We start from the raw sequence: 22,215 nt of genomic DNA on the forward strand, positions 1-22,215 counted from the left end.
AAACAAAAATTGTACCCTCCACCCCCAACACATATTTTGTGTTTTTGATGTCTGAATTTACTTCTTTGTATATCATATGTCCATTAACAAATTATTCTACTGACAGTTTCTTTGATACATCTATCTTTCAACATTTATACTAAAATTAGAAGTGATTTATATACCATTACTATAGTTTTAAAGTATTCTGAATTATACTATATAATCTTACCTTTACCAATAACTTATAAACTTTCAAATGCTTTCATGTTACTAATTAGTGTTCTTTCATTTCATCTTGAAGAACTCCCCCTTAGCATTTGTTCCAGGCTGCTCTAATGTTAATGGACGCTCTCAGAACTTATTTGTCTAAAAGTCTTTATCTCCCCTCCACTGACATTTTTGTCTTTCAGCACTCTAAATATATCATCCAACTCTCTCCTGGTCTGCAAAGTTTCTGCTCAGAAATCCACTGATACTATAATGGAGATTCCTTTTTATACGACAAGTCTCTTCTCGTGCTGCTTTCAAAATTTTCTCTTTGGATTATAGGGAATCTCAGAAAACCCCAGGCGGCTCTGCATTTCCGTCTCACCACCATGGCTACCTACAAGCCGGTGCTGATCTGGCATGGCGAGAGCATCTGGAGCCTGCAGAACTGCTTCAGTGGCTGGATGATACTGACCTGAGCCTCGTGGGCCACGAGGAGGCGAAACATGGCTGGCAGGCCCTGTGAGACACCGGCTATGAATCTGACATCAGCTTCCCCTCAGTGTGGAAAAGAGGCATCCAGACCCCTGAAGGGTGCTGGATGCCTTTGGCCAGATGTGGCTACTGGTTGTGAGGACTTGGTGCCGCAACGGGCTGCACTTTGGGGGTCTGACTGGCCTCAATAAAGCAGAAAGTGCTGCCTCGCATGGTGAGGCCCAGGTGACAATCTGGAGGCACTCCTGCGATGTCCCTCCACCCCCCACGAAGCCTGATCACCCCTCGGACGCAACGTCAGTAAGGATTGCAAGTATGCAGACCTCACTAAGGATCAGCTGCCCTCCTGTGCCAGTCTGAAGCACACTATAGCCAGAGCCCTGCCCTTCTGGAATGAAGAGATTATGCCCCAGATCAAGGAGTGGAAACAGGTACTGATGCAGCCCATGGCAACAGCACCTGGGACACTGCCAATCATCTGGAGGGTTCTCTGAGGAGGCCGTCATGGAGCTGAACCTGCTGACTGGTATTCCCATTGTGTATGAATTGGACAAAATACTTGAGGCTCATCAAGACCATGCGGTTCCTGGGGGAGGAAGAGACTGTACGCAGTCTGTGGCTGCCCAGGGCAAGGCCAAGAAGTAAAGGCAAGCAGGCAGACCACTATCCCCAGTACCACCCTTCCTGCCTGCCCATTCCTCTGCACCTGTCCCCTGCCCACTTCACACTGACCACCTCTCTAGGCACTATAGGTTGTGGCTGCAGGTGGGAACTGGTGGCTCCTGCTTTCCTTTTAGCTATTTGTCTCCTGCATCACTCCCTTCACAGAATCTAGTCAGGGACAGCACCCCTGGGGTATGCGCTCTCAGTCCAAACAGAAGGAAGGGTCCTCTCGCCAACAGAGAAGTCTAAACACCCATGTCTGCTAGTGCTCTATTCACTAAGGGCCTACTGGGTTATGGAAAGGGAGGAGCCATGATAAGGCTTGACCAATAAGGAAAGCCAGGAGTCTGCTGTGTTCTTTTTCTAAAAAAAAAAAAAAAAAAAAAAAAAAAAAAAAAAGTGTGTATGTGTAACTGATACTGGACAAAAGCCCTTCTGATGTTTCTAGTGGCAGTTCAAATAGTCTCCCCATGTGATCACCAGAAAATAAGCCATTCTCACGCCAATATGAGATAAGCCTGGCCTCTAAGGATCTCATGGCCTCTGCATGTCTTAGGATCCCTCTCCTGCCTTTTTTTGTGGCAGTGTCATGCCTCTTGATTGTGACCAAGTGTGTTTTTCACCATCTGATTCTGAATCATGTTTTCCAGTTGCTTGGCCCTGCCTCGTGGGTCCAGTACTCATTTTGAGCATAACTGTACTAAACCTTTTTTCCAGGTCAGAGTAGTAAAGGAATGATGTGCAATCAAAAGAGAATTTGATTATAACATGTCTCAATAAAGTTCTCTTTGCATTGAACAAGGTGAGGATTTTTCATCCTCAAATATCTGGGCATCCTTATCTTTCTTGCAATCAAACAAGTTTTCATCCATAATTTCTTTAAATGTGCTTTCTGTCCACTTCTCTCTGTGAGCCTTCTGTGACTTCCATAATACACGCTACTTCCTTTAGCAATAGTTCATACTCAGGTAGACTCTTCAGTCCTTTTCATTCTTTTTTCTCCTCTGGCAGTAGTTTCAAATAATCTATCTTTGAATTAAGATTCTTCTGTTTATTAAATCTACTATTGGAAATTCCTAGTGTATTTTTTATTTAATCATTATAAACTTTAGTCTCAGAATGTCTTCCTTTTTTAATGATTTCTCTGTTGAAATTCTTTCAGTTCATTATTATCTCCTGATTTCACTGAATTGTATATGTGTTCTCTTCTAGCTCACTGCACTTCCTTTACAAATATTTTGAATTCTTTATTAGGCAATTCATAGACTTCCATTTCTTTTGGGTTGGTTACTAGAAACTTATTGTGTTCCTTCAGTGGTGTCATGTTTCCCTTAATTTTTTACGTTCCTTGAAGCCCAACACTGCTTCTTCACATTTGAGGATGCAGTCACCTCCTCCAATCTCTACTTACTGGCTTTGGGAAAAAAACATCTTCACCTGTCAGCCCTGAAGCTCTCTCTGCCTTTCCTATAGATACGATAACTCGACTCCTCTTGTTCCCTGTTGGCAAGGAGCAATTCTTAAAATTGTTTGTCTTCACTCTCACAAAGCCAGGCTGAGTGCTGAGAACTTATGGTTTATTTTCCCTAGGCTGGTACACTGAAACCTCAAGTTCATGTGTCTTTTCCCATTTCCACAGAATCAGCCAACTTGCTTGCACATGCAGGGAAGTCAACTCTGGAGGGGCAGGGAGAGTTGTATGGAGCACTGGGAACACCGTGGGCCAGGTGGAAAGAGTGGTCCACGAACCATGCATCCCAAGTGGCTCAAGAGTAGATAGTATGATGAAGTCCAAAAGTGCTTAGGAGGATATACAGCTGTTTGATGAATTTTGAGTCACCTTGGAGTCCACACCTGTGAATCCTCACTTACTTCTCTGCTCCCAGTCACTCCAAGTTATGCAACTGTATTGATTCTCCTCTTAGTATTCTAGAAGGGGCAAGAAAGAAGTGGACCTCTTGGGTAGAGTCCTGCACAGCTGGAGAACCTGGCACTTGTTCACTACGCTCTCATGTTCCCATAGGAAGAATCATGGAGAGAGGGGGTCTCCCTTGGCACTGAGCTAATGCCATTTTGAAGGAAGGCTGATGCGGGTGCACTATGAATTAGGGTTTAAGACTCCTATTCTAAAAGAACGGGCCATCAAAGAAGGAGGTACCTTTCTCTGAAGGGAGGAGAGAACTTCCACTTTGACTATGGCCTTGTCTAAATAATGTCGGAGTTGGTGAACTCAAGAGGCTTCCATAGCCTTGGCAGCTCATGACAAGAGCCTCGGGAGATCACTGACATCATAAATAAAAGTGTCAATTGTTAAATCAACAACAGGAGTCACTGTGTACTTGCTCCCCATGTAGGACCTCTGTCTTTAATGTGTTTTACTATGAGAACTAACAGTAAAACTAGTCTTCAAACAATACTTTACACTCTGTGTGTCTGTGTGGGTGCAAACTGTTGAAATCTTTACTTAATGTAGAGTTGATCTTCTGTATATAAAGATAATTATAAATGAAACTTAGTGAAGAATGGGATGGGAGAGGGAGTAGGAGGTGGAATGATTCGGGGTGAGAGGGTGGGTATGGGGGGAAGAATAGCTATAATCCAAAAGTTGTAATTAAAAAATTTATATTTATTAAACAAAAGCTTTCTATAAAAAAAGTCTCCTATTTTGCCATTTTGCTGATATTACCCCAGAGTTGTAGGATTTCTAGTTATCCTACTGTCATAATCAAACCACAATATTACACAGTGCAGGATATGTATGGGTATGAGTTCCTTCTCTCAAGTATTCACCGACTTACCTTCCCCAATTTCTTCGGTTTTGTCACAGTCCTAGCACTGTCACCATTGGGAGGAGTTGTTCAAAGGAACTTGTGTGCTCTGCAAGTAACCTCTTATTGCTTAACTATTTTTTTAAGAGCCTACACAGCAAAGAGGTTTGAGTCCTGTTCTGTACTCTTTCTTTTTTTTTTTTTTTTAATGTCTATTTATTCATTTGAAAGGCAGAGCCACAGAGAGGCAGAGGCAGAGAGAAAGAGAGAAGAGAGGTCCTATATCCTCTGGCCCACTCCCGAGATGGTCGCAATGGCTGGAGCTGCGCCAACCCGAAGCCAGAAGCCAGGAGCTTCCTCCAGGTCTCCAAGTGGGTGCAGGAGCCCAAGGGCCTGGGCCATCCTCCACTGTCCTCTCAGGCTATAGTAGAGAGCTGGATCAGAAGTAGAGCAGCCGGGACTCGAACCAGCATCCACATGGGATGCCAGCACTGCAGGCAGCAGCCTCACCCACTATGCCGCAGTGCAGGCCCCTGCTTAACTATTAATAAAGAACTACCATAGTCTTCATCCTATTTTTATTTTTTTAAGGACAGCATTTTCTCTTTTTAAAAAAATTGTTATTAATATAAAGATAATAGATTTTGTAAGTAACTGTATTTCCCTCCCTGCCTCAATCCCTCTCCTTCCTTCATTTCTTTTAATTTTTGCAAAAATATAATTTCAATCTACTTTATAATCACAGGTTTAAAACACTGCTCCTTGTCCTTCACCTCCTTACATCTCATCTCTCTGTGCTAGCCAGGGTATGATTATATAACCAGAAAGGACACTTAGACAAGGAGGAGAAATAATTCTAAACTTTCAGGGTGAGGCACTTGAGAAATGTATCATCTTCAAAGCCCATATTCCTGAATCTAGCACACATCTGGCTCTTGCTTGCCTGGTAATGTCTTACTGATTCAAGACCAAGCTGCAGGTCCTTCCCTGTGAAGGTAAATAAAAGCACCTGAAAAGCGTTCATCAGTTATTTCTGGGCCCAGTGTATTGGGCCCTAGTGATATCACTATATTTTAATTTTTTTCCTTACTATGTTATGTCCTGTTTTTCATGCCAAGAACCCAACTGTGCATTGATTTACATAGCAGACTTTGATGAATGAATGAATGAGTCTATCTTCTCCTTAGACCTAAATAAAATTTTTAAACTACCTTAAGCCTTTCTCATGAGACCTAAAAGACTAGCAACTATGCATCCTCATTATTGAAGGCACATATGCTATCTGATTTCATGCAGAGAAAATTAAAATAACAAAAGCAAAGATCTTATCCATTTGAAAATATGTGTAGTGCTGACACTCTGATATTTATCTTGCTAACTCCTAATTTCTTCAGATCCCACACATCAGAGAACTTAAGATTTTCCATTACCTTATCTTGAATAAATTAAATTTCTGATTAGAGCCAACAGAAAGTTTTACGTAAAATATATTTTTTCAAAGGAAAAAATACTTTCAGGGGTTATTTTAGAGCTGGATCCTCAAGTGCAACAGGACAGTATGTCACTAAACTTTAAATCTGAGGAAGGAAGGATGTGTAGCCCCACCTCTTACTGTTCTCCACAGAGTGATGGGGTGTCTTCACACAGATGTTGTGGGTGTCTTGCTAATTGTACCATCACTAAAGTTCAGGTCTCCAAAAATAATTTTCTACCATTTTAACCATTCAATATATCAATGCACAGTAATAACTAATCCTTTTGGTGTTCTGTCACCCAGAAATGTAACCAGTATAGTTCTATAGTCAAATCACTTATAACAAATCAAGAAATAGTTAAAAGATTTAGAAAAGATGAAATAATTTCACTTCTGGGATAGCCGTAGCTTGAGTGGGGAGCCTTAGCTATCATATATTAAGCATTGCAATTCTTATAGTTTCTGAGATAAAAGAAAATTTTCCAACTCTGCACCAAAGAAAAGACAATAGAGAGACAGTTATATTTACAGAAATAGTCTTCCTCTAGCTCTTTGCTGCCACAATTTTCAAGGGCCAGTCAATAATCTCTCAATGAATCTGAGACTAAGGGATTGTCAATATCCAAAGATAAAAATGAGTTTGCCATAGATTTTTCTAGAATGTAGTCAGTATGACTCAAAGGCAGTAATCAGAAATTCCTAAAAAGGATTTTGGTAAACACATTCAAATCTTCTCTGGAATAATACAAATTATAAAATTCAAACCAATTAAACACGAGAAATATTCTTTGAGGCTATTAACCCAGTATCCCCATGCTGGGCTTTTATAGACAACTGAGAGTCTAAGAAAGTGGCTAATGAGAAAGTGTAACCTTCTTGAAAGAGGCACAAGAATGGAACACAAGATTAGGAATCTCTTTCTAGGCTATTAGAGGGCTAAGTATTCAGCCCTCCAAAAAGGATTGCTCACATAGATATGGAAGGCATTCAGATACATAAAGTCAAAAAATGATGGAAAATGGGGCCAGCGTTGTGAGATAGCAGGCAGAGCCACCGCCTGTGACTCCAGTATCCCACATGGCACCAATTTAAGTCCTGGCTGCTCCACTTCTGATCCAGCTCCCTGCTAGTGTGCCTGAGATGGTAACAGAGAACAGCTCAAGTTCATGGACCCCTGCACTCATGTGGGAGACCCAGAGGGAGCTCCTGGTTCCTGGCTTCAGGCAGGCCCAGCTCTGGCCATTGTGGCCATTTGGACAGTGAACCAGTGGATGGAAGATCACTCTCTCTCTCTGTAGCTCTGCCTTTCAAATAAATAAATAAATAAATAAACCTTTTTAAAAATACATGAAAAAATTAACAAGAAAAGAATAACATCTTAAATAAAAGTGTCAATTGTTAAATCAACAATGGGAGCCACTGTGCAACTACTTCCCATATAGGATTGCTGTCTTTAATGTGTTGTACTATGCAAATTAATGGTAAACCTACTACTCAAACAGTACTCTATGTATCTGTGTGGGTGCAAACTGTTGAAATCTTTACTTAGTATATACTAAGCGGATCTTCTGTATATAACGTTAATTGAAAATTAATCTTTTTTTGAAGATTTATTTATTTGAAAGAGTTACACAGAGAGAGGAGAGAGAGGTCTTTTTATTTATTTATTCATGTATTTATTTATTTTGACAGGCAGAGTGAGAGAGAGAGAGACAGAGAAGGGTCTTCCTTCCATTGGTTCCCCCCCCCTCCAATGGCCGCTACAGCCGGTACACTGCTCCAGTCCAAAGCCAGGAGCCAGGTGCTTCTCCTGGTCTCCCATGGGGTGCAGGGCCCAAGCACTTGGACCATCCTCCACTGCCCTCCTGGGCCACAGCAGAGAGCTGGACTGGAAGAGGAGCAACCAGGACAGAATCTGGTGCGCCAACTGGGACTAGAACCCGGGGTGCAGCGCCGCAGGCAGAGGATTAGCCAAGTGAGTTGCGGCACCGGCCGAAAATGAATCTTGATGAAGAATGAGATGGGACAGGGAGTGGGAGTTGAGATGGTTGCGGGTGGGAGGGAGGTTATGGGGGAAAAAGCCACTATAATCCAAAAGTTGTACTTTGGAAATTTATATTTATTAAATAAAAGTTGAAAAAAAAAAAAAAAGAAAAGAATAGCATCAATAAAAAACCATGAAAACGGTGACTTGATCAGCATAGCCCTGACTGTTAATGAACAACTTAATACATTATCCCTCTTAGTAGTTTTTTTTGTCTGTTCTATTTAATATGACTGGTTTAATTCTGTAATTAATACACAGTTATTCTTAAGTGTTGAAATTTAACTGAAATGTGATCCCTGTTAAACATAAGAGTGGGAATAAGAGAGGGAAGAGATGTACAATTTGGGACATGCTCAAGCTGACTTGCCCCAAATGGTAGAGTTAGAAACATAACAGGAGACTCCAACTTAATCCCATCAAGGTGGCATGTACCAATGCCATCTCACTAGTCCAAGTGATCAATTTCAGTTCACAATTGATCATAATGAAAGGACTAAGAGTCAAAGGGAGCACATAAACAAGTCTAGTACCTGCTAATACTAACCGATAGAATAAATAAAGGGGAGAGTGATCCAACATGGGAAGCGAGATACTCAGCAGTCTCATAGAATGGCGGATGTCCTAAACAGCACTCTGGCCTCAGAATCAGCCCTAAAGGCACTCCGATCTGGCTGAAAAGCCCATGAGAGTATTTCAGGCATGGAAAGCCAACACACTCTGGCAAAAAAAAAAAAAAAAAAAAAAAAAACCACCACCACCACCACCTAAATGAAAGATCTCTGTGGGTGAGATCCCAGTGGAAAGAACAGGTCTTCAAAGAAGGAGGTACCTTTCTCTGAAGGGAGGAGAGAACCTCCATTTTGACTATGACCTTGTCTAAACAAGATAAGAGTCGGAGAACTCAAGGGGCTTCCATAGCCTTGGAAACTCATGACTGGTGCATAGGGAGATTACTGATGCCATAAACAGGAGTGTCAATTTGTAAAATCAACAACAGGAGTCACTGTGCACTTACTCCTCATGTAGGATCTCTGTCCTTAATGTGCTGTACATTGAGACTTAATGCTATAACGAGTACTCAAACAGTATATTTCACTTTGTGTTTCTATGTGGGTGCAAACTGTTGAAATCTTTACTTAATGTATACTAAACTGATCTTCTGTAAAAAAAAAAAAGAAGAAATTATCAACTCCCAACTTGACTCTCACTGGGATTAAACATGACAATAGGTCTGATCTGATTTCATCATCATTTAAAAAATCATCTATTATTTTTCACTTTATGTTTCTGTGTGGGAGCAAACTGTTGAAATCTTTACTTAATGTATACTAAACTGATCTTCTGTATATAAAGAGAATCGAAAATGAATCTTGATGTGATTGGAAGGGGAGAGGGAGTGGGAAAGGGGAGGGTTGCGGGTGGGATGGACGTTATGGAGGGGAAGCCATTGTAATCCATTAGCCGTACTTTGGAAATTTATATTCATTAAATAAAAGTTAAAAAAAAAAAAACATGAAATAAAGCAAACAAATGTCACATTTTAAAATTACTTAGTAAATGTAAATGGAATCTAAAGAGCCTATATACACTCACAGAGACTTTTACATCTGTGTAAAACTGATCACTAATGAAAAAATAATCTCTATAAACCAAATATTTTATCATATTTTAATAAAGGAAATCATATGAAGAGGCCTGAGTAAATTATTGTGAAAAATCTGTTTATAAATCATCCCTTGTATTAGTCTAGTTATGTCCAATTAATTCCTTTTGTATCCATGATCTCCAAGTTAATGGATTCTATTCAAGAGTGAAAGGAAAATATTTTTTAAAATACTAATCCAACTAGATATAAATGAGTCTGTTTTTGATGCCTTAGAGACAATAGCTGAGGCAAGGTCTTTTACAACAGTTTTACTAATAAACTCTTGGATCTGAACTCAAGCCAAACTTCCTGACCATCTTTGACATTTTGGAAGGAATAATTTTTATTGTAAAGATCTGCCCTGAACATTGTAGGATATTCAGCATAATTTTAGCTAGTAGTACACACATAGACACACAGAGAAATACAGTTGTGTCAAGCAAAAATATCCTGGGAGAGGAGAGAGGAAGATGAAGTTTTCCCTGGTTGAGAAACCCTGACTAAATATAAATATAATGTGAATATTGCCTAGCAAATAATAGTGAAAACTGCTACTCCAAATACTGGCCAAGGAGCATTTCAAGTTTACATTCCTGAGCTTATTCATCTTTCCACATCAAATTTCCAAAGAATTTGATTTTTTGCAAATGTTATTACATATTTGCATGGAGAAAGTTAAAGTCAAATTTAAATTGTCAACATTGAACTAAAATCCCAAAATTGAAATGAGCATGTGCAGCCACAATAGAAAGAAAGAAATGCATGACCTTTTTTTATTGTTTCATCTAAAGAAATGCGTGCATTCAGAAAAAGCATTTCCATTCACCCCTTGAAGGACATTACAATCTACTCTTGTCACTATGAGAAATGTTTCCTTTATTGCTGAATATAACTCAAACTAACAAATGAAAATACAGGCCTGTACGTTTTTATTTTTTTTAATTTGTTTGAAAGGCAAAAGGTGAGTGAGAAAGAGACAGTCAGAGAAAAATCTTTCATATACTGGCCTGGAACAGCCGGCACTGGGCCAGGTCACAGCCAGGAGCAAGGAACTCAATCTAAGTCTTCCATGGTGGTGATATGGACCCCAGTACACAAGCCATCACCCGCTTCCTTTCAGGGAATGTACTTTCATAGTATCCAAAACTGCAATCCGGGACAGGGCCCCGTCTCAAAGTCAGGCACTCCAGTACAGGATGTGGGCCATACATGTGCAGGCACAGCTATTGTGTCAAAAACAGGCCCCAGGCCTGAAGTTGAATTCAACCACCTATTGATTCATACAGATTCTCTACATTGCTTTCTAGAACAATTACAAAAGTGATGAAAACAGGAAAAATATCAAAGATACTGTCTCAATGGCAGTCATGCAGTTTTGATGACAAATGCCTTATACAGAAAGTTTCCCACAAGAAGACAGAATACCAGTACCCACATTCAGGAAAGTATTGAAACATATGACTGTGGTGTCCTGAATGGTCGAGCCTATGGAGGAAGCAGTGATCTGTGCTCCCGCCAGAGTTTCTGCAGTATTATCTCTTTCCCAGGAGTTTTTGAAGGACATCGGAATCACTTCAACATTCTTATTCTAAGACTTATGTAGACTAACACCCGGGGTTGTTTGTTTCATGGAAAATAATAATATTGTTATATGAGACTGATGCCTGCAACATTCAAAGTCCTCTTTAATTTGAATGTCCTTAATCCACCTGGCCTTTGATATACCCACATATTACCCTTTGATCAACTAATACAACCTGAACCCTTCCTTCTACAACGTGAGGTTTATAGCCACCAGAATCCTTAGAAACAGCATTTATATAATTGGTTTCATTGGCATGTGTCTTCCTGCTTTCCCAAATGTATTTTGACTTGATTTGCTCCCTCTTACTCTCCTTGATCCACAAGGCCTTCAGTTAGAAACTTTCCATGTTCCAGTTTAAGAACCCAACCATTTTACTCACTGGTAAGTGAATTCACAAATATTTATCTTTCTTTTATGAGTAATAAAAACTGAGGACATTGTCAGTTGATTATTGTCATTAAAACACACAGAGACATATGGTCTACCTCAAAATTCAAAATCCTAAATAATCCTATCTTTACTATACTTTCTGGCAAATTACATTTTTAAAGTGGCAGTAATATCTCCCATCCCACATGCTCTCTTAAAACATTGCTACTTCAACCAACAAGAGGCTGAGTCTATGCCCCCTTTTCTGGAATGCTGGCGGGCCTGTGTGGCTGCCTCAATCAAGCATGATAAAAGGAATTTTTTCCAACTTTCAAGAGTAGGTCATGAAAATGTCTTGAATCTCTACCTAGTTCTGTTAGGATACGGACTCTTAGAAGTCAACCACTATGTTCTGAAGAAGCTCACACAGTCACTGAAGTTCATGTAGAGAGGAACTGAAAATCCCATGCATGGCACCAGCTGAGTTTGTAGCTGACAGTATCAACTGGACAGGCAGGCCACCCAGCCATCTTGAAAGTTAGTCTTCGCTTGCCCAGGTGAACTCACTCACATAACCCCACACAGAACAGAGAAAAGCCCGAGAAGGGGCAACCTGAGCCCTACCCACTCTGCAGATTTGTTAGTAAAATAAATGATTGTTATTTTAAGCCACTAAATCCTGGGATAGTTTATTATACAGCAATACCTAACCAATACATAACTTCTCATTTCAATAACTAGCAAGGATTCTTATCACATAATGAATTTAGAAATTTTTCCAGATAAAACACTTAAACAACTACCTAGACAAATAATTTTAAATATTTAGTACAAAATTGTTTACATTAAGAAAAAAACTCATTTAAAAAATCAAAATGACCAATAACTAAGCACTGTTGAAGCAATATATGGTATATTTTATGCAACTGTGCACAACTTGGGCATAACTGAGCCATTATTTTGAAATATAATATTTAAAGTATATTAAGATAGAAATCTTTTTAAAATAATGAAAATAACAGTTATAAGAAAATAGGCACACAATGATTCTATTTTTTGATATGTGTTCATGTAAAGTATTTATATATGGAAAAAATTTTTAAATCTATATTTCAAAATGTGTAAAGGCTATGTCTGTGATGGGTTTATTAGTGAATTCAATATTTTTTTCCTTACCCATCTGAATATTCTAATTTCTCTCCATTAATAATAGCTCTATAAAGTGTTTAAGAAAACTATATCAAAGGAGTTCCTTTACACTTTGTGTAAGGTAAACATTGGGTCATCCATCTACTTGTAGTTATATTTCCTGGAAGTGGCTGTACCTGCAGCATATTCAAAAGCATATCATGATGAGTTTTATCATAGCGGGATTCCACTCTAATGTCTGATTCCTGATTTCACCCTGTTTTAATTTTCCAGAGTTTCCAGATCAGAGGATATTAATTTCTCTTGTTTCCAGAGTTGCAACCAAGAGGCCAAGGGCACAAATGCAAGCAAAGAAACTTTATTCGTGAAGTATTAGGGATTGGCAGCTGTAACTGCAGCAATATTGCCAGCATGGAGTGTGATTTTGAAAATCTCTGTCACTGTGGGCAAAGTGATTCAAATGATTGACTGTTTCCTATGAAAGAAAAGGTTAATTCTTTGCTTTTGAAAGGGCAAGTTTGGATAAAGCCCTAGATGATGGCCAAAGAGAAGAAATTGGCCCCCAAAATAAGAGAACCTTGCCAACCATGTTTAAAATAATTAAAACTAGCTCTCAGGAGCAGATTTTCCCACATAATGAAGTACAGTCTGCCTTGTTTAATAACCCTTGTTTTCTTTTCTTCTGTCTTCAAAAAGTACATTCAAAAGCCATGTAGTGCCTTTCCCCTAGTGACTCTAAGAGTCCATATTACTAATGCATCCACGTGTCACACATCCAGGCTTTGAACAGGTGTGTATATATGGCATGCCGGTGGAGGAGGAGGATGTCCTATCACCAGTCCTCTCACCTGAACTTGAAGTCCAGGCTGTTCAAGCAGGGACCTCAGCCACATCATTTATATGGTTGTCATGGGAATGCTAAGTTTCACTTTGGAAAAAAAGGAAGAGCTGCCACTACAATTTTGTCCCCCCTCTCCCCTTTTCCTCCTTTGAAAGAGATTTCCTATTGAAGTTATCTGCTATAAAGCAAAGTCTTGTTTTCTTATCCCCACATGGGGTGCAGTTTAGCTGAAATCATTTGATCCAGTATCAGTCTTGCCTTGAATGCTCTATACTTTAGGTCTGTTAGCAGAGTTTTGCTTGATGACCTGTAATGGGTCACAATGGAATGGAAGGAAGAAGTTGAGGATTGGATAAAATGTATTACCTGAGTTAGGTTGCCCCTCTGGGTGATCATAGTACACTACTTCCCAACCACATGTAGTTCAGTGTCAGCCTCTACAATTTGAAAGGGCAAGGTGTGAGACAAGACCTGAAAATGCATTTGTAAATTACTTATTGGCTTTGAAGTCACAAGTAATTACCAATTACCAGGCATGGAATATACAAAGTTTACAAGGAAGCTTTGGAATGCTCCAGTGTTGCAATTTTATTCCTTCCCCACCACTAACTAGATGTCAAGAGAATATTTAGGGGCCAGCATTGTGGTGTAGTAAGTTAAGTTGCTGTTGGTAGCAGCGGCATACCATATGTGCACTGGTTCTAGTCCTGGCTGCTCCACTTCTAATCCAGCTCCCTGCTAATATGCCTGGGAAAGCAGCAGAGATGGCCCAAGTCCTTGGGCCCCTGCACCCAGTTGGGAGACCCATAAGATGCTCCTAGCTCCTGGCTTCTTCCTGGTCCGGCCCTAGCCATTGCAGCCATTTTGGGAATAAACCAGTGGACGGAAGACCTCTCTGTCTCTCCCTCACTTTCTCTGTAACTCTACCTTTCAAATGAATTTAAAAAAAAAAAAAAAAAAAAAGAATGTATTTAGGGGCCGGCGCTGTGGCATAGCAGGTAAAGCTGCCGCCTACAGTGCCAGCATCTCATATGGCGCCAGTTTGAGATCCAGCTGCTCCACTTCTGATCCAGCTCTCTGCTATGGCCTGGGAAAGCAGTAGAAAATGGCCCAAGTCCTTGGGCCCCTGCACCTGTGTGGAAGACATGAAGAGGCTCCTGGCTCCTGGCTTCAGATTGGTGCAGCTCTTGCCATTGTAGCCAATTGGGGAGTGAACCAGCAGATGGAAGATCTCTCTCTCTCTTTCTCTCTCTCTCTCTGTGCCTCTCCTTCTCTCTCTGTGTAACTCTGACTTTCAAATAAATAAATAAATCTTTAAAAAAAAAAAGAATGTATTTAATTCTTGTCACACATAACTAATTTTATGCATCAACTTATCCCGGCTACCGGGTGCCCAGATATCTGGTCAAACATTATTCTGGGTGTGTCAGTGAGGGGGTTTCTAGATGACTAAGGTAGACCAAGCAGAGCAGATTGTCTTTCCTATTGTGAGTAGGCCTTATCTAATCAATTGAAGATGTGAACAGAACAAAAGGGTTGAGTAAGAGTGAGCACCTCCTGCCTGCCTGTTTTAGCTGAGACAATGTCTGTTCCTGTTCTCTGTCTCAAAGTCAGACCAGCTGCTCTCCTGGCTATTAGACCTCCCGGGGCCTGGGTCTCCAACCTGCTCATTGTAGATCTTGGGACTTCTTAGCCTCCATAAGCATGTGAACCAATTCCTTAGAATAAATCTCTTCATGTGTATTTCTTCCCTTTCTCTGGAGAATCCTTGCTCATATACTCTGCTTCCTCAATGGCAATATGGGGCCAGTGCCCTTCTGGTCAGGCCTCACAAACACACTGCATCAGAAGGCAGGCAATGCCTCCTTAGCCCCTAATTCCCTGCAGTGACGTCTACTTACAGGTTCTCCTCTTTTCAGTAAATCCATAATCTAACACATGTTTACATTAAGTTCATGGGGTATGTATTACAGTCTGCAAACCTATGTTTATGGCAAACATCATTGCATTTACTGCATAGTGACTTGATTCAGACCTCAGGCACACACCCTGCCAGACTGAAAGCAAATGCTCAATAAGCACAGTTCTTTCCTCCCCTTCCAGGCCCTAGACAGAATCTTGGGCATTTTGTGGTACCCAGAAAACAAATAACCAAAAAACTCAGAAACTCTAGTCGTAACTGACATCCACATTATCCCAGTCATTCAGAGAGGCACAGAGGCAGCAGCTTCTGTGCTATGCAGGGCTCCCTAGAATCTATGTGGAAGTTGGACACCCTGGTGCCCTGGGCTCTGCCTGCCTGGTCACCCCACCCCCTCACCCCTGCACAGCACCCTGTGCCTTCTCAGGTGCTGCTGCCCAGATGGGACCTACTCCTAAGAAACAACTCATATCCATCTCATATTTTGATTTGAGAATACTATGAATGTACTGATATGCAATTCAGCTAAATAAAAGTGACAGAGGATAAAGATATATCAGAACACCTGAAGAAAGAAAAGAAGAATAATTTCTATTACCTTGTGCTTTTGGTAAATCTAATTCTTGGAGTCAATGCCAACAAAATCTGAGGTGGAAATTGTACTCACTTTGAGGATTAAAACAACAATGTTTTATATTTCTGTCCTTCATAGACCAATGCCATTGAGAATGCATGTTCATAGTATCAAACTACATAATATTTGTGTATACAAAGTCAGAGGAGTGTTTACAAAAGTAACTATAAAAGTTTCCACAGTAACTATAACCACTGTGAAAGCACAAAGAAGAAAACAGAGCAAAAATACTAGGAAATCATCCTTTAAAATATTTTTAAAAACAGGAAGAATATAAGATCAAAGATCACCAATGGCACTTCTATGTTTTAGAGATAATATTTGAAGCATACCAGATTGAAGGACCCATTTAGCTGTGTCATCTGCAGTATTCTGGTGACTTCAAATCAATCTGACACCTCAGATCAGCCAACTTGGCAAAATTTCAGATGACACGAAGCTGACAGAGCCAGAGTTCAAAATCATGTTGTGGGAATGAACACTCTCTGTCAGAAACGTGTTTCTGAAGGTAGTAATAATTTTCAAACACACTAAGCTTGACTTGGGATATAAAAATCACCTCTTCCAGTACATCTATCTTGTTTTGAAGGTTTTCTTAACAAATAAAAAAATGAGATATTCATAAATAACATGAAGCAATGTAATCAGTTTAAATGGCTACAGTTAAAAGATAAATATCATCTTAATTCCAAGAAACGTCATGTAGGGATTATGGAATCACAAAAAAAAATTGTAAGTATGTGCCAGTCACATCTTATTTAAAGTTCCATGTTCAGCTCTTGAATCTAGGTTTTAAGAATAACACAAATTAGTATATAAGGTCACTGTGGCAACAATTGCCTAGCTCCCAGTCCAGCACTGCTGAAGAATTGAACAGTTATTTTCTTATATCCTTGCCTCAACCTACACAAGGGTCAAACAGCCCAGGACAGAACAGCTCAATGGCTGAGCTGAGATCCCTTCACCAAGCCTTTGGTGGACCAGGGTACGCAACAGAAAGGATCTGGCAAAAAATACATACATCAGCATCCAGATTCTCTCTTGACAACTGCAGTACAAGTGCACACATTTTGATTTACATACTATCAAGACATCTCATGGAATGAATAGAGATAACGTTTCAAAAACAAACTGGGGGAAGAAATGTTGAGTAAACCAATATGTGTTGTTAATAAATGCAATGAGAACAATTTAGTGAATATAGTCAAAATGAATTCAAAGTAGCCTTATTTGTTAGCTATTTGTCTTTCCTTACAGAGTGAAATGACTTTGGAAAAAATGACAAGCTTCCCAATCTCTGATTTGTTATTTCATTTTAACCAAAATCCCTGAGTGGTTGGTGAATCTTGTCTTGAGCAACTAAGCCAAGCAGGCCAAATAACGAGACTCATGGGGAGTAATTCTTTCTAAAAGTAGGGAGAGTCAAGGGACGCAGGACAACAGGCCAGAAATATTAGGTGAAAGGTCATCTCTAATAAAGTACAATATCTATCACTAATATTCTCCTCCAGGCCAGCCAAACTCCTTGGGCCCAGCCCTCAATCTTAGTAGAGATAGCTTCAATGTGAACAACAACAAGAAAAAAAAGTAGGGTCAGGCATTTAGCCCCGAAGTTAAGACACTGGCTGAGATGTCCACACCCCATATCAGGGTGCCTGAAACTGAGTTCCCACAGCAGCTCCTGAATTCTGCTGCAGGCCAGTGAAGATTCTGGAAGGTAGCAGTGATGGTTCAAGTAATTGGGTCTCTGCCACCAATATAGGAGATTGAGATTCAGTTCTTGGCTCCTGGCCTCAGCCCCAGAACAGCCCTGGCCTCTGTGTGCATTTGTGAATGAACCATGGATGACAGCTCTCTCTCTCTCTCTCTCTCTCTCATGCTCTCTCTCTCTCTCTCTCCTTCTCCCAAGTCCTCTCCCTCTGCCTCTCAAATAAAATTTTTTGAAAAGGTAAAAGGGAATTTTCTGGCTAACTTGGCATTATAAGACCACAGTTGTGCCTCCACCTCCCTACTATGCTTTGCTCCAAACAAATTGCATTGATAGATAATATCCTTAAAGAGAAAAATCTAAACCACATAGTCCCACCCCTGTAAGTGAGGCTGAAGCTATAGACCTCTGAACTCTGGGTCTGAAGTCTGTCAGAAGCTGGAATAAAATTAGAATAAAATTGTCACTCCTCCACACAACACAAAGGAAGTAGTCTGGTCTCCCTTATAATCAACAACTATGTGAGATGATTCTTTTGCTGTGAAAACAGTCTGTAAAAGTTTAGCTGAACCATATTGGACTGAGTTGGGTTGTGTTCTACAACACAGTGTATACAACCGGAAAGGTTAGGGAAGTTGAGACAAATATAGTCTCTCAGTCATCAGTTGGCCCTATTCACCTCAAAGCCCAACTATGGCACAAAAAAAAAAAAAAAAAAAAAAAAAAAAAAGAGTTGACACTTAAAAGGCAGGCCCTTGGCTGACATCCAGGAATCTAGCACTCAAGTTGTACCCTAACTGATAAAGGAGGCTCCTTATACCTGGACCATTTGTGCAACCAATATGAATGGTAGTTAACTTCTGTTTTCCTTCTGGAAGCCTAGAAGTTGGGTATGTGTTAAGCAGAAAGTGACTACATGATCATTAACACCCTCAGAACATCTTTGATTCACTAGGTTATGCTGGGCAGAAATATTGAACAAATATCTCTACAGCTTTCATTGTTGGAATTTAAAAAAACAAACACTTTTTATGTGTTCCCTCATGTGTGAAGAGGTTTATGTAAGTATTTCTCCAGAATCCATTTGTCATGATGACTCTTTCATAGTATCCTGTCACTAGAATACATCTGAGCCATGAGTCCAACTGTATGAGAGCTTCCAAAGAGTGCCCAAAGTGTGATCTTGAGGATCCCTAGGACAGTCGTGGCTGTGGGACTCACTAGAGGAATTCCACTGAAATATTTCCATGGCTTTGTATCATTTTGGGGGGAGAAAAGAAGCGGATGATGGAGTCCTGCAACCCACATGGTGATGGAGTTACCCACAGTATAAAACAGCAGGTGAGCTTCTATCTGTTGTAAGAGGCGAAAGTTACCTAAGGAACTTAAAGAGGATAGATTCCACGACAAAGGACTTGGTTCATTGGATCCGCTGATATCCTTTGGCCATGTTAACTAAATGAAGTACAGACAGAAGCCTGGGAAAGCCTTGCTCTTTGTACTCTGCTCCAGGTAGAAGGGGAAAGGGCCCAAACATTCCCAAAGGTGGACTTTGAACAGGACAAAGAAAATAAAAATTAGCTGACTAGTTGCTCTCTCCTCCAAGCAGAAGAAAAGTGGGGGACCCCTCAAGCCCTTTCCCTAACTATAGTTCTCTCCCCAGCTTACATTCTGATAATGCTGAATCCTTGGCTAGGGCATAAAGCAAAATGTGCCATGAAAAAATGGATTTTTATTTTGTGGCTATTTCATCTATAAAAATTATTTTTAAATTATCTTATACCTACAATCTCAAACATGGTAGACAGTAAGAGATCATCTCAGTCAGAGAAAGCTCCAAATGGAAAATGTGAGTGGAGGAACTGGCATTTTGGTGCAACAGGTTGCACCAAACACCAGCATCTCATAACAGAGAGTAAAGTCAAGTCCTTGTTACTCTGCTTGCAATTCAGCTTTCTCATAATGCACCTTGGAAATAAGTGGATGATGGCTCAAGTACATAGGACTCACCTACCCACCTAAGAGTCCTAGATGGAAGAATGGCAGATGTCTTAAACAGTACTCTGGCCTCAGAATCAGCCCTTAAGTCATATGGATCCGGCTGAAAAGCCCATGAGAGTATTTCAGGCATGGAAAGCCAAGACACTCAGGGGAAGAAAAAAAAAAAAACCTAAATGAAAGATCTCCACGAGTGAAATCCCAGTGGAAAGAACGGGTCACCAAAGAAGGAGGTACTTTTCTCTGAAGGGAGGAGAGAACTTCCACTTTGACCATGGCCTTGTATAAAATTATCAGAGTCAGTGAACTCAGGGGGCTTCCATAGCCTTGGCAGCTCATGACAAGAGCCTAGGGTGATTACTGATGCCATAAACAAGAGTGTCAATTTGTTAAGTCAACAACAGGAGTCACTGTGCACTTACTCCTCATGTAGGATCTTTGTCCTTAGTGTGCTGTACATTGAGATTTAATGCTATAACTAGTACTCAAACAGTATTTTTCACTTTATGTTTCTGTGTGGGAGCAAACTGTTGAAATCTTTACTTAATATATGCTAAACTGATCTTCTGTATATAAAGAGAAACGAAAATGAATCTTGATGTGAATGGAAGGGGAGAGGGAGTGGGAAAGGGGAGGGTTGCGGGTGGGAGGGACGTTATGTGGGGGAAGCCATTGTAATCCATAAGCTGTACTTTGGAAATTTATATTCATTAAATAAATGTTAAAAATAAATAAATAAATAAACCACACACACACACACACACACACACACACACACAAAGAGTCCTAGATGGAGCTCCTGGTTCCTGGCTTCAACCTTGCCCAGCCCTGGCTGTTGTGGCCATTTGGTGAGTAAACCAATTATAGAAAGATCTCTCTGTATCTGTCTTTCTCTCTATCTCCCGCTCCCTTCCTGTCATTCTTCCTAATACATAAATCTATTTTTAAAATGTGAGTGCTACATACTCCCTTGCTGTCTGTCATGCATGGGTGAGTGAACTAAACTAAATATTCCAAGTGCAGGAAACAGAACAAATCTCCATAATTGATGATTTTTGCTAAGGTTTTAGCCTACCAGAGCCTTTCAAGAAAAGGAGTAAACATGAAAATGAGATAATTTGCAGGTAGAAATACATTTTTACAGTTTTGAAAGGAAGTTTTTAGTTTGCTCATGAGTTCTTGTTGAAATCAAATGCCTAACTGATGATTTTCTGAGCTAAATGTGTATTTGGACTCTGCACAGGTCTTTTTAAAAGGCCTTAGGAAAGCCTTATTACTTAGACTGAATACAGGTGTCTAGCCCTGCATGTCTTGGGTTTGCTGCTACATAAGGAAAGTGTATAGTATTCTTGGAAATCTGAATTCAAGATCCTAATTGCCTGGTCCTGACCTTAAGCTAAGATCTGATGCTGTACACTATTTCGGCCTTAGGCAGGTTCAGTGGAGATCAGATGAGATCTCTCTGCTCAGTGAATAGGACACAGACTCGGACTGGTGCAGGTTTAGAACACCACTCAATGTGCCATAAACTAAAAACACTGGATGCTAGACAACCTGTATGTAAAAGGGTTTGTTCTCTCATGGGACCAAGTGAAATTAAACTTCTGTCTGGCTCTATCTCTATTAGAGAGACCAACTGTATTTGTGATTTTTCTACCAAAAGCTACAGGTTAAGAGAGGACACATCACTTGAGGAAGCCATGGGGCTTCCTAAGACAGATCCTTATGGTAAACATGATTTCTTTTAACTGCCTAAATCCAGGATCGCTGGATTATATGACAGAGGTCACTGCACCACAGGGTCTTAATAATTTTGCTCAAAAAATGCCTTGGAGGGGCCAGCATTATGGCACAATGTGTTAAACTGCCACTTGTGGCACCAGCATCCCATATCAGAGTGCTGCTTTGAATCTCAGTTGCTCCACTTCTGATACCTCCTTGCTACTGGGCCTGAGAAAGCAGCAGAGAATGGCCCAAGTGCTTGGTTCCCTGCCACCCATGTGGGAGTTCTTGGTTCCTGGCTGTAGCCTGGCCTACACCTGGCTATTGCAGGCATTTGGAGGGTGAACCACAATATGGATCTTCTCTTTGTCTCCCCATCACTCTACCTTTCAGATAAATTAATCTTTAAGGGGGAAAAAAAGATGCCTTGGGTAGAGTAACAGGTAGAATGCACAGAAAAGACCTAATACAAAGGGCCTGAGCTTAGTGTCTTTAGAACAAGTGGCTCTCAAGACTGGCCCTCTGCTGGTATCTGGGTCTTGGCATTCCAACAGTTCCCTAAGAGAGCTCACTGTGCCTAGAATGTTTAGATAAAATGTAATTTATAGGAAATGCCTGTTTTTCTTCTAGGAATCTGGAATTTTGGTACATGCTAAGGAGAGGGTTGAGCAGTGGTCCCCTAAGAATCCATATTCAAGTCCTAATTCCTGGCATCTAGAAATGAGATTTGATAAAAGGGTTTTTGCAGATGTAACTAAGAGTCTGGAGATGAGATCATCCCAGATTTAAGAGATAAAGGCCATGTGAAGACAGAGACAGTGATCTGAATGCTGAATCTTTAAGCCAAGGAAGACAATGGATCGATGGCAGCTCCCAGAAGCTGGAAGAGAAACACAGAATGCTTCTCCCTCAAAGACCTCCACAAGCAACCAATCCTGTCAACACCTTCATTTCAGACTTCTGGACTCCAGAAAATGACATAATAGATTTATGTGCTTTGATGCTAT

The 22,215-nt window shown here is 40.4% G+C and overlaps 1 pseudogene; it reads left to right on the plus strand.

Moving 5' to 3' along the window:
- Positions 1-578: 578 nt before the first annotated feature.
- On the plus strand, positions 579-1,329 carry LOC100350706 (phosphoglycerate mutase 1-like; annotated as a pseudogene).
- The last annotated feature ends 20,886 nt before the right edge of the window (positions 1,330-22,215 follow it).

The sequence above is a fragment of the Oryctolagus cuniculus genome, chromosome 1 (assembly GCF_051225735.1).
Source record: "Oryctolagus cuniculus isolate XC-2025 breed Fujian yellow rabbit chromosome 1, ASM5122573v1, whole genome shotgun sequence".
NCBI classification, from domain to species: Eukaryota; Metazoa; Chordata; class Mammalia; order Lagomorpha; family Leporidae; genus Oryctolagus; species Oryctolagus cuniculus.